Here is a 12,966-nt window from a genome sequence, read left to right on the forward strand (position 1 = left end):
TCTTGACAGATTTTGAAATTAGGGATATGCTGATCTTGTAAAATGAGTTGAGAAGTAGTCCATCCTCTTTTTTTGAAATTATATGTATAAATTGGATACTATTCCTTTTTAAAATGTTTCATAAAATTCACCAGTGAAGACATCACAGCCTGAGGGTGTGTGTGTGTGTGTGTGTGTAGAAGAGGTGTTTTAAAAAGTTATACATATATTGTTTATTTACAAAATCAATTTTTAATATATGTGAGATTATATATCTCTATCTATATATCTATATTCACATCTACATCTATGTATGTTTCACTTACTTCTTATGTAAGTTTTTATAAGTTGGGTCTTTCATTCAATCAATTTGTTCATTTAATAGGTTTTCAAATTTATTGACATGAAGTCAGATTTATATTCCTTCAATATCATTTTACTGTCAGTAGGACCTATAGTGTTGCTCACCTGTTTCTTTCCTGACATTGGAAATTTATATTTTCTGTTCTGATTCCTATTTTACTAGGGATATATAAAGTTTATTAATCTTTTCAAAGCACCTTTTTTCAAACTCTTACCTAAGTGAAAGCAGAGATCCATTTTACATGTATTCAGTTCAGTTCAGTTCAGTCGCTCAGTCGTGTCCGACTCTTTGCAACCCCATGAATCGCAGCACGCCAGGCCTCCCTGTCCATCACCAACTCCCAGAGTTCACTCACACTCATGTTCAATGAGTCAGTGATGCCATCCAGCCATCTCATCCTCTGTCATCCCCTTCTCCTCCTGCCCCCAATCCCTCCCAGCATCAGAGTCTTTTCCAATGAGTCAACTCTTCACATGAGGTGGCCAAAGTACTGGAGTTTCAGCTTTTGCATCATTCCTTCCAAAGAAATCCCAGGGCTGATCTCATTCAGAATGGACTGGTTGGGTCTCCTTGCAGTCCAAGGGACTCTCAAGAGTCTTCTCCAACACCACAGTTCAAAAGCATCAATTCTTCGGCACTCAGCTTTCTTCACAGTCCAACTCTCACATCCATACATGACCACTGGAAAAACCATAGCCTTGACTAGATGGACCTTTGTTGGCAAAGTAATGTCTCTGCTTCTCAATATGCTATCTAGATTGGTTATAACTTTCCTTCCAAGGAGTAAGTGTCTTTTAATTTCATGGCTGCAGTCACCATCTGCAGTGATTTTGGAGCCCAGAAAAATAAAGTCTGACACTGTTTTCACTGTTTCCCCATCTATTTGCCATGAAGTGATGGGACCAGATGCCATGATCTTCATTTTCTGAATGTTGAGCTTTAAGCCAACCTTTTCACTCTCCTCTTTCACTTTAATCAAGAGGCATTTTAGTTCCTCTTCACTTTCTGCCATAAGGGTGGTGTCCTCTGCATATCTGAAGTTATTGATATTTCTCCCAGCAATCTGGATTCCAGCTTGTGCTTCTTCCAGCCCAGTGTTTCTCATGATGTACTCTGCATATAAGTTAAATAAGCAGGGTATAGATTTGTTATTTAATCTAAACATTTTGTAAATTCCAGTATCATGGCTATTTTTCTTTTTTTTTTTCTTTTAATTTGTTTTTAATATAAATTTATTTATTTTAATTGGAGGCTAATTACAATATTGTTTTGGTTTTGCCGTACATTGACATATGGGTGATGTGAGAGAAGGCTTTCTACTTTCCAAACTTTTAAAATAATCTTAATTTCTGATTTATACTTTAGCTATTTTTTTTTTGCAATGAGTTTTGTAAAATGTCAATTCTTAAAAATGTATTGAAATTTTCTTTATGACCTGAAATAAGGGTTAGGTTGACAAGTTGACTTGTAGAGTAAATTTACCTGGCTGCTTGTTTTTTTTTAAGTAAAGATTTTTTTTTTGGCATACAGCCATGTTTGTTCATTTAGGTATTATCTATGACTGATTTTGTATTACCACGTCAGAGTTGAATGCTTGTGAAAGAGACCTTATAACTCACAAAGCTTTAAATATTTACCAGATATCTGGCTCTTTGCAGAAAGTTTACAGACCCCTGACCTAGAACACAGTCGATATTTGTAAATGGTCATTGTGTGCAAGTAAAAAGTCTCTTGCTTCCCTTCTCTCTCTCTTGCCCTTTTGTCTCTATTGACACATATGCACACATACATACACAGACACACACACACACAAATTCGATTGAGAATAGTAATGGAATTGTTCAAAAATTTTTGTCATTTGATTTTTTTTTCAGTTTTGAAGAGAAACACATTTTTAAAAAGCTGCCCTATTGATTTATCTTTGTGTTGTCATCAAATTTGGCTTCATATATTTTCAGGCTACATTATCCAGTTCCTAAAAGTTGAATTTAGGTAGATTATGATTTTTATCATGTTGAAGTATACTTTATGTTTATCAAGGTTTTATGCTTTAAATTCAATATATTCTAGTATTAGTATGGTACGTACACTAGCTTAATTTGGTTAGTATTTTCCTGGCATATCTTTTTTTTAAATTTTATTTTATTTTTAAACTTTACATAATTGTATTAGTTTTGCCAAATATCAAAATGAATCTGCCACAGGTATACATGTGTTCCCCATTTATATCCTTAATAATTTCAAATTTTCTCCTGTTTCTTATTTTGCTTATAAGTGCATTTCTTGTAAGCAGTAAAGAGCTGGATTTTTAGATTCAAATATAATTATCTTTCTTATAAAATCAATAAATTTAATCAATATTCATTAACATTATATTGTATATTTGGAAATGTTTACATCTTTTTATTTTATGTTTTCTGTTTACCATGCATTTTGTTTGATTTTTCCAACTGTCTTGATTTATATTGAAGCTTTAAAATTTTTGTTTTCCCTTAGGAACTGTAGCTTATATGTCTGTATTTCTGGTGGGTTTTCTTTAAATTTTTAGCATCTGCAGTAACATACACAATTTTTACAACAAGTTCCAAAGTTGCTCAATATCTCTAGTCTCCTACAATGGAAGACAAATATCTTAGAATGTTCTCCAAATCACTGAATCCCCACATAAAGTGAAAGTTGCTCAGTCATGTCTGACTCTTTGCAACCCATGGACTATACAGTCTGTGGAGTTCTCCAGGCCAGAATACTGGAGTGGGCAGCCTTTCCCTTCTCCAGGGGATCTTCTCAACTCTAGGATCAAACCCATGTCTCCCACATTGCAGACAGATTATTTACCAGCTGAGCCATGAGAGAAACCCAAGAATACAAGAGTGGGTAGCCTATCACTTCTCCAGCAGATCTTCCTGACCCAGGAATTGAACCAGGGTCTCCTGCATTGCAGGAAGATTCTTTGTCAACTGAGCTATCAGGGAAGCCTGAATCCCCATGGCCTGTGTCCCTATTTATTGTCTAAAACTTAATTCTTCCTTTCAGTACAAATAGAATCTGTGTTCTTTGTTGGGTACCAGGTATAGTTTTCGCATGCACTTTGCTTGGAGCAAGGGATCGCTCTTAGATTCAGCTTCATTCAGTGAGGTAGTTCTGATTTGTAGGGTTTTTCTTTTTACCTCAAGGAAATCAAATGAGTCTCTGTCTACTTCCTGTTCTGTGACTTCAGTAGCACACCCCCATTGTTATGGGGCTGAATTGTGTTTTCTGTAAATTCATATGTGAAATCCTAACCCCCTAATCCTAATACCTTGGAATATAACTGTTTGTAGAGATGCTGTCTTTAAAAGAGATAATTAAGATAAAATTAGGTAATGGTCAGGGCTTAATCCACTATGCTTGGCATCCTTGTAAGCAGAAAAGGAGATTAAGATACAGATAGGTACCTAGAGAAGACCATGTGAATATAGAAGATGAATATAGAAGTGAATATAGATGCCAAGAAGAGAAGCCTTTAGAAGGAACCATTTTGCTAACTTCTTGATCTTGGACATCTAGCCTCCAGAATGGTGAGGAAATAAACATCTACTGTTTTAAGCCATCTAGTTTGTCATAGTCTGTTATGGAAGCCCTAGCAAGCTAGTATATCCACTCTATATTTGTGTTCCATTTGTGGTGCATAGATTTATTTATTTATTTTAAAAGTCAGTTATGTCTTTTTATTTAAAATAAAAACTCATTCATTTCTGTGTGAGAAATGGGATGGGAAGCTTTGTTTTTTAGACTGATATTTAATTGGAGGATAATTGCTTTGCAGTGTTGTGTTGTTTTCTGCTTTACAACATCACAAATATATATATATATATCCTCCCTCTTGAATCTCTGTGTCACTCCCCCTATCCCACCCCTCTAGGTGGTTACAGAGCACCAGGCTGGGCTCCCTGTGTTACATAGCAGCTTCCCACTAGCTATTTTACACATGGTAGTGTATATATTTTAAAGCTACTTTCTCAATTCATTCCACCCCTCCTTCCCCCTCTGTGTCCACAAGTTCATTCTCTATGTCTGTGTCTCCATTCCTTCCCTGCAAATAGGTTCATCAGTACTGTTTTTTCTAGATTCCATATATATGTGTTAATATGTGATATTTGTTTTTCTCTTTCTGACTTACTTCATTATGTATAACAGGCTTTTGGTTCATATACCTCAATTCAGCTGATTCACATTTGTTCCTTTTTATGGCTGAGTAATGTACCATTGTATATATGTACCAAGCTTCTTTATCCATTCATCTGTTGATGGATATCTACGTTGTGTCCATGTCCTGGCTATTATAAATAGTGATGCAATGAACACTGGAGTACATGTGTCTTGAATAGCTGTTTACTCAGGGCATATGCCCAGTAGTGGGATTGCTGGGTCATATGATGCTTTGGGGCTTCCCTGGTAGTTCAGATGGTAAAGAATCTGCTTGCAACGCAGGAAACCCAGGTTCAATCCCTGGATTGGAAAGATCCCCTGAAGAACGGCTACCCACTCCAGTATTCTTACCTGGAGAATCCCATGGACCGAGGAGCCTGGCAGGCTATAGTCTATGGAGTTGCAAAGAGTTGGACATGACTGAACATGCATGCACTGTATGCCATGGTAGTTTTCTTCCTAATTTTTAAAAGAACCTCCATACTGTTCTTTAGGGGGTGGGGCACTTTGAATATGAACTCCTAGAAGCATTTTTAATCTTCTATTTTTTTTTTAATTATAACTTTTAATTCTCATCCTCTCTTCTTTGTATAACATTCAGTATGGGTTTTTAATGTAATCTCTGAGTGTCATAGTATGATTAGGACACACTTTGCTTTCAGAAACAACTAGAAGACAAGAATGGTCTGTCTTTTGGTCTAATGGTCATTTTTGTATTCCCCTAAATGTCTATCAGGCATTGGCCTGATACATCATTTGTGTTCAATACATTTTTAGTAAATTGACTAATGGAAAGAAGACTAGACTAGAGTCTAGAGATCTAGGTCCTATCATAGCTGTATATCTCACTAACTGGGCAAGTCAGTTAAGTTCTCTGGGGCTCATTTTGTCCTTTTGAACCATGTGTGTCTGAGTTAAGACCTCTTAGGTTAGAATATTGCAAACCTATATATGTCCAAAAAAATATGCCCAATCTATCCAAGGTCATGTAGAGAGAGAAAAAAGTTAATGGAGTACAATTTTCCTCTTGGTTCTCCTCACTTACTTTGAAATCAATAACCAGTCTAAGCACTCCTTAGAAGCAACTCTACAGCCCACCATTAGTCTCCAATTGACTAAACAAATCTAGACTTAATAAAACTTACTTTTGCTAATGGCAGGTAATGGAAGAATCAGAATTTCCCAGAGACCACAGGCTTCATTTCCCTTCATACTTTACTTGCTGGATCAGCGGTTACTGCTGTACTTGAGCTGTATAAGGCTAATAACCCTGGAGCAGAGAAAAAAAAATACCTCACTTACTGTTTTACAGCAGTCACTATCTGATAATCACAAAATGGTTTCTGGGTCAGTTATGCGTCCTCAAGGTAAGACCAAAATGCCAGCTCAAATAATAGGGCAATGAAGAGCCTTAATAAAGAGATTTTTATAAAACGCTTAGAGGCACTGGTCTTAAAATTGCAACAGATTTTCTTTCATGCCAGCTGCTACCTAAACTTGGTGCTCTATGACATATATTTATTTAAAAGTTTAACTGAATTTCACTGATGTTGGTGGCAAATATAATATTTGAATGCCTCTATTAAGATAAGTACTATTAAGCAAGAGATTTATGAAGATGTGTGCAAAGACTATTCATACTTTACATAGAAACTCTGTCTTTGAGGGAATTCAATTAAAATTCCTGTACTCATACAGCTCAAGTGCCAGAAAGGGTTTCAGCTGGAAATCTCTTCTTAGAATTAAGAGATCAAAAGGATGGATTTTTAGTTCCTTTTTTAAACATCAGTACTCAGTGTTAATAACTAAGGTTTAATGAGGGTTTTTCCCTCCAGTTAATCTCTTTACAATTCACAGGTTTAGAAACTGTGGAAGAAAGAATCTTCTGCCTCAGTGTACATTATCTCCCAGTTGATTGTGAGTTTAAAAAGATGACAGCAGGGTACAAGCAGTTCATTGACAAGTATTCAAAGCAATTTAGGATCCACAGGAATATTGGTTAGGAAAGTCATTATTAACAAAGTTTTGCAAAACTTTTGAATATCTATGCTTGATATTCCTGTTAGTTCTATGTAGGTCAAATCTAGCCTGTAGGAGACATCAGTCTGACTCATGGTTTAGTCCCAGGTTAGTGAGTGTCTATAGCAATGCAATTTATAAGGCTGAAATTAAAAGAATCTGGGGAAAGAAGATCTCTTAGAGGTACCAGTTACTAGTTAATCAAGGGAAAAATCTATCTTACCTGTTTTTGTGCTGGTATCCCACTGTTACAACTAGTTATTGTGCCAAATTCATTTATTTTTCAACAAATATTGATCAAATGCACACCATGTGCCAAGCAGTTTTCTAGACACCAAGCTTACAGCATTAAAGAAAACAAGCACATTTCTAATCTCATAGAAGGTAAATTCTGATAGGAGGATATAGGCATGCAAGAAGGATTGTGTAGTAGTTGAGTATGGTTTAAGTTAGATATGGTCACCAGAGAGACCTCACTAAGAAAATGGTATTTGAGTAGAGATCTGAAGGAAGTGAAGGAGTAAACCATGCAGATATCTGAAGAAGAGCATACGAGGCAGATGGAACAGCAATTACAGAGGCCCTGAAGCAGGAAGAAGCCCGATATTATCTAGCAATATCTAGGAGGCCAGTGTAGCTGGGTCAGAATGAGTGAAGAGGAGCATAGTCTGAGGTCAGGTCAAAAGATATAGGGGATTGTCATGCAGAATCTTATACAAACTCGGGCTTTTTCAGTGAGATGGGAATCCATTACTGAGTTTGAAGCAGGGGAGGCAAATACAGAAGCAAGAGGTCCAATGAGGATGCTACTGTAGCATTCCAAGGGAAAGATAATGGTGTTTTGGTTTAAAGTAGTAGCAATGGATTTTGTGGAGAAGGTGTCAGAGTCTCGATATAATTTGAAGTTTTACTGATGGATTTGTAACAGGATTTACTGATGAACCAGATGTGGGTTGTGTGATATATTGGAGAATTAAGGATGGCTCCAGAAATGGCAACCCACTCCAGTACTTTTGCCTGGAAAATCCCATGGACAGAGGAGCATGGTAGGCTACAGTTCATGGGGTTGCAAAGAGTCAGACACAACTGAGTGACTTCACTTTCACTTTCCAATATTTTTGGCCTAAGCACCTGGAGCTACAAATTGTCACGTGGAGAAAACTGTGGAAGGACAAATTTGGTGGTGGTGGTGATGGGGAACAGGAACTCAGTAAGTTTGAGATGCCTAGTATTTGCTGGAAGTGATGGTATATCATTAAGAGCACACATTCAAGAGCTAAACTATCTGAATTTAAATTATCTTTCCACCATTCAGCAGCCATGAGAAAATTACTTGATAAGTGTGTGTTCCTATTTTCTCATCTTAGAATGGGAGTGATATTAGCACATACTTCATACAGCTGTTTTAAGGATTAAATATGTTAATGTTTAGAAAAACTGCTTAAAATGAGGTTTAAAAAAGAATAAACACTATATGAGCTCAGTTGTGTCTGAATATTTGCAAGCCCATGGACTGTAGCCCACTAGGCATCTCTGTCTGTGGAATTCTCCAGGCAAGATCACTGGAGGGGGTTGCCATTCCCTTCTCCAGGGGATCTTCCCAACTCAGAGATTGAACCCCAGTCTCCTGCAATTGCAGGCAGATTCTTTACCATCTGAGGTACTAGGGAAGTCCATATAAGCATTCATTTTTATTATTGTTATTATTATCATTACTATTATTTATTCTTACTATTAGACATTCCAGTTGAGCTGTCAACTATGCTACTGTCTGTTTCAGTCTAAAGTTCAGAAGAGGACGTAAGTTTGAGACAAATTTTGCAGTCTTCAGCATATAGATGGCATTTAAGCTAAGAGACAAGGAGAATAGCAAAGATATGAGTGTAGGTAAACTCTTCAAGGGCACTGGGGCACACTGTACCTTTTAGAAGTTTGGAAAATAAAGAAGAATTGAAAAGGAGATGGAAAAGGAGTGGTCAGAGAAGTGGGAGGAAACAATGTGTGGTATTCTGGAAACTAAGAAAGAAACTACATGAGATGAGGCCTCAGAAATAAGTAGTGGCTTCAATTCTATTTAATTCAATTTATTTGTGACCTTGACAAGAGCAGTTTTATTGGGGTGGTAGGAGCATAAGCTTTATTCTGGTTCAAGAAGAAATAGAAAGAGTATAGACAATTCTTTCCAGGAGTTTTGCTGTATTTCTCTAAATGGGCATGAAGCTAAACAAGGAAGAGGAGCCAAGAAAATTTTTTACCTAGGACGGTAGAAATAGTATATTTGTATCTGATGATATTGATCCAGGAGAGAAGGAAATGTGATGATGTTGGAGAGAGAATTATTGGACTGATATGATTAAGGCCAGTTTCTCAATATTACTGGGTGGGAAAAGACATTACTACTTTTCATTATCTCTGAGAGCTTTAACTATATAATAGATAAAATTGGGTGCAGACTTTGATATCACATAAAGAGGGAGATAAATTACCAGTAACATTTCTGAACAAATCAGAGAAGGAGGGTACTTCGGGGCTGGCTTCCTTCCTCACACTGATAAGCCTTGGAAGCCGCTAATGGTCATGGTCTTAAAAGAGCATATGTTGATAAAATCTCATATCAGCAGTTCCTGAAAACTCAACAACAAAATTATATTATGAATTCCTGTGCTTTTTTTTTTTCCATCTGCACTGATCCCATCTTAGTCCAAGTCCCTATTGACTCTCATCAGAAGCAGAGTAATGGGCTTCTAAGTGGTCATCCTACTTTGATTGTTGCCTCTTGCAGTCTCTTCTCCACACAATATGAAGAGAAGTCTTTTTGAATGGAAGTCATGTAATATCAACATTCTACTTCCTCCAAGGTCTGTTGTGAATGAAAATTTTATACCAAACTTAGAAAATCACAAAATGTTAACTGCTTGATATGTCAATATCAAGGCTTCCCAGATGGCTCAGTGGTAAAGAATCAGCTTGCCAATGCAGGAGACACAGGAGATGTGGGTTCGACCTCTGCCACCCCGGGTTGGGGAGATCCCCTGGAGGAGGATAACAATGCACTCCAGTATTCTTGCCTGGGAAACCCCAAGGACAGAGGAGCCTGGTGGGCTAGAGTCCATGGGGTTGCAAGAGTTGGATGTGATTTAGTGACTAAACCACCAACACCACCATGTCAGTATCATGCTAACACATGTTCTAAGAAGCTTGCTTCATTCTCATTTGACACACATTTTCATATGAGTGTTGCCTTGTTGTCAGTTTGTTCTGATTAGCGGACTTTTCTGGTGACTCAGTGGTAAAGAATCTCCCTGCCAAGCAGGAGACTTGGGTTGGATCCCTGGGTCAGGAAGATCTCCTGGAGAAGGAAATGGCAGCCCGCCCCCATATTCTTGCCTGGGAAATCTCATGGACAGAGGAGCCTGATGGGCTAAAATCCACAAGGTTGCAAAAGAGTCAGACACAACTTAACAACAAAGCCACAACAACAAATCTGATTAATAATCATCTGCAGCAATTAATGAATTGCTAAATAAATAAATCTATTAAATAAATAAATAAATCTATTTAGAGTTCTGAAAGTTTCAAGGCTAACCTGTAGAAACTGGCAAGTTGACAGCAAAGCCTGCTGGAAAAGTTATCCACAAAACTTATGATTTTACTTTCCTGTAGAAAGATATACAACCATGTATCTAACTTAGCAGCCTTAGGCATTTCTTTTCTGTCTATACAATTCTTTATTTGTCAGTCTTTGAACCAGCTCTTATTTCTTTCTTATTTATTCCTTTATTAATTAAGTTCACAAAAAGTTCACATATGCTCATTATCTGTTTATATGAGAATATTGTAATGTTTCTCATGATATTTTAAATAAAGTAGAAAGTCTTTAGCTATAGCCACAAAGCCCTATGTGATCAGGTTGCTAACTCTGAGGTCATCCACTACCACTCTTCTAAGCCCTGTTGGCTTTTCTAGAACACAGTAACTCATTTCTGATCCTAAAGATACTTCAGTGTGCTGTTATATCTTTTTGGAGAATTTTTTCCCCAGATTTCTACTTTGACTCATCGATTATATGAGACAGGTCTCTACTCAAATGTAAACCCCTCACAAATGCTTCACTGAGTTCCCTATCCAAAATATCACAACTACATACCACTCTATAAAACTACTTAACTGGATTTACTTTTTTTTTTTTCTTCTTCTTTTTTTTTTTTTTTAACTTTACAATATTGTATTGGTTTTGCCATACATCAACATGAATCCGCCATGGGTGTACATGTCTTCCCCATCCTGAACCCCCCTCCCACCTCCCTCCCTGTACCATCCATCTGGGTCATCCCAGTGTACCAGCCCCAAGCATCCTGTATCCTGCATCAAACCTCAACTGGCGATTCATTTCTTATATGATATTATACATGTTTCAATGCCATTCTCCCAAATCATCCCACCCTCTCCCACAGAGTCCAAAAGACTGTTTTATACATCTGTGTCTCATTTACGTTTAAGGTAATTATTGATAAGTATGATCAGTAATTACCTTAAACGTAAATAGATTTACTTTTTCTAACATTTCACTGTGATCATTTTCAAACACATAGCATAATGGAAAGGAACTTAGATTGAACACCCATCCATTCACCAGTGAGATCCTATCATTAAAATTTTTGCCATTGCATAATATTTTATAAATTCATTTATGATTCTAACTTATCATTTTCATGCCCAAATGCACCCCCCTCAACATTGCAATTTAAAATCCAGAAGTACAGTGTGTTTGTTTCAAACACTGCTGTATCCTCAGTGCTTGTAACAGCACTTAATATGCAGAAGATGTCATAGATTAAAGGACTGGTTCTAATTATTTAGTCATCTGCAACAGTATTATACATCCATGTCCTATGATAGATGGGTAAGATCTCTGTAAGGAAGGAACCTCAGCCTTGCACAGGCTTTCTTTTCAGTGAAGCAGCATTCAACACACACTCAAACCTAGTGTCATGGCCCATGGTCCAGGCCCCTCACTATAACAGTTTCTGGGGAAACTGAGGAAGGGTTCCATAAGCCCTGACATCTTAGAATGGGTATCCTTATCCTTAAAGCTGTCATTACTGTTGGGCCCCTTAGACTTAGGCAGGTAGGGGCACATCATCACAGGAGATTTATTAGGCTAAACAAATTTACATGCCTACTATAATTAATGTTTAGCAATCAAGAGATGTTTTACTTAACTGACAGAAAAACATCCAATAGTGCAGTAACTATTTTTACCATTATAATAACATTTACCTCTTTTAATAAGTTGATTGCATTTGATGATATAGTTTAAGACATAATGGGGTAGTAAGAGTTGTGTGATAAAGAAAGATAAATATATTACCCAATTTGAACTATGTGTCAAACAATGGTAGATTTAAGACTTCATTTATTGGAATGAGCTAAAGAGAAAAATCACATGCAAAAGTGATAAAACTGTACATTTTAGCTTTCATTGGTAAAATGCTAAAGAAGTAGTCATTTATTAGTTCCCTTGATAGTCACAATGGTGATATTAATCATAATGGATTCACTAAATAATAATGTGACTATGAGATGTGGTGTTAGACATTCTGATTTACTTTTTGGAATAATTAATAAGATATACTCAGAAGCATTGGCCTCTTGTTCTGGGGAAACATTTTAAATGGAAAATATTAATTTTACTGGTGTCACGATTATATTATAGAATTAATGATGATATTGTTCACCTAAATGTAAAAAGGAATTTTAATGTAATTTAAATTTCTTAAACTGTATTTTTGTGGATTTCAGTTAGTTTTACTTTGCAGAATGAAAACTGAACACAGCATATTTTGATATGTGTAAAGTGGTAAATGGGACAGCCTTTAGATACTTCTCTAAAACAGTAGAATGTAATCTACTTGCAAGTGAGTCTTCTATGTACATTTTCCTATATAATTCCTATACATTTCATTCTGATATTCCTATAAAATATACGAAGATTATGTGAATTAGTAGATCTAAATGTATTGAAGTCTCCTTAAGGATATGGTGCCTGAAGAACCCTTTCAAATGTTGGCATTATTGCAAATGGTGGGAGTTTTTTTCAGAAGATAATTTCACCCTCTATGGAGCTAGAGCTATTCCAGTGGGTTAGATCAATGTGCTTTAAAATTTCAGGAATATTTCAATATGGTCACTGGATCAGATTGGTGATCCTTCAAAGGGACAAGTATGTTCTTAAGTCAGTATTTTCAAACCTGTGTAAAACCAGCGTGACTTTATGTTAATGCAATTTGCTTCATGGAGCTGGTGTAAGGTGTGTAGGGTGACAGTTGCCCTGTTAAAGGCTTGTCATAGGTCATGTTGTCCAACTTACTCATTGCATACAGAAGGAAAATGTGTCCTGCTCAGGGAATAAACTT

Source organism: Bubalus kerabau, chromosome X, assembly GCF_029407905.1.
Source record: "Bubalus kerabau isolate K-KA32 ecotype Philippines breed swamp buffalo chromosome X, PCC_UOA_SB_1v2, whole genome shotgun sequence".
NCBI lineage: Eukaryota > Metazoa > Chordata > Mammalia > Artiodactyla > Bovidae > Bubalus > Bubalus kerabau.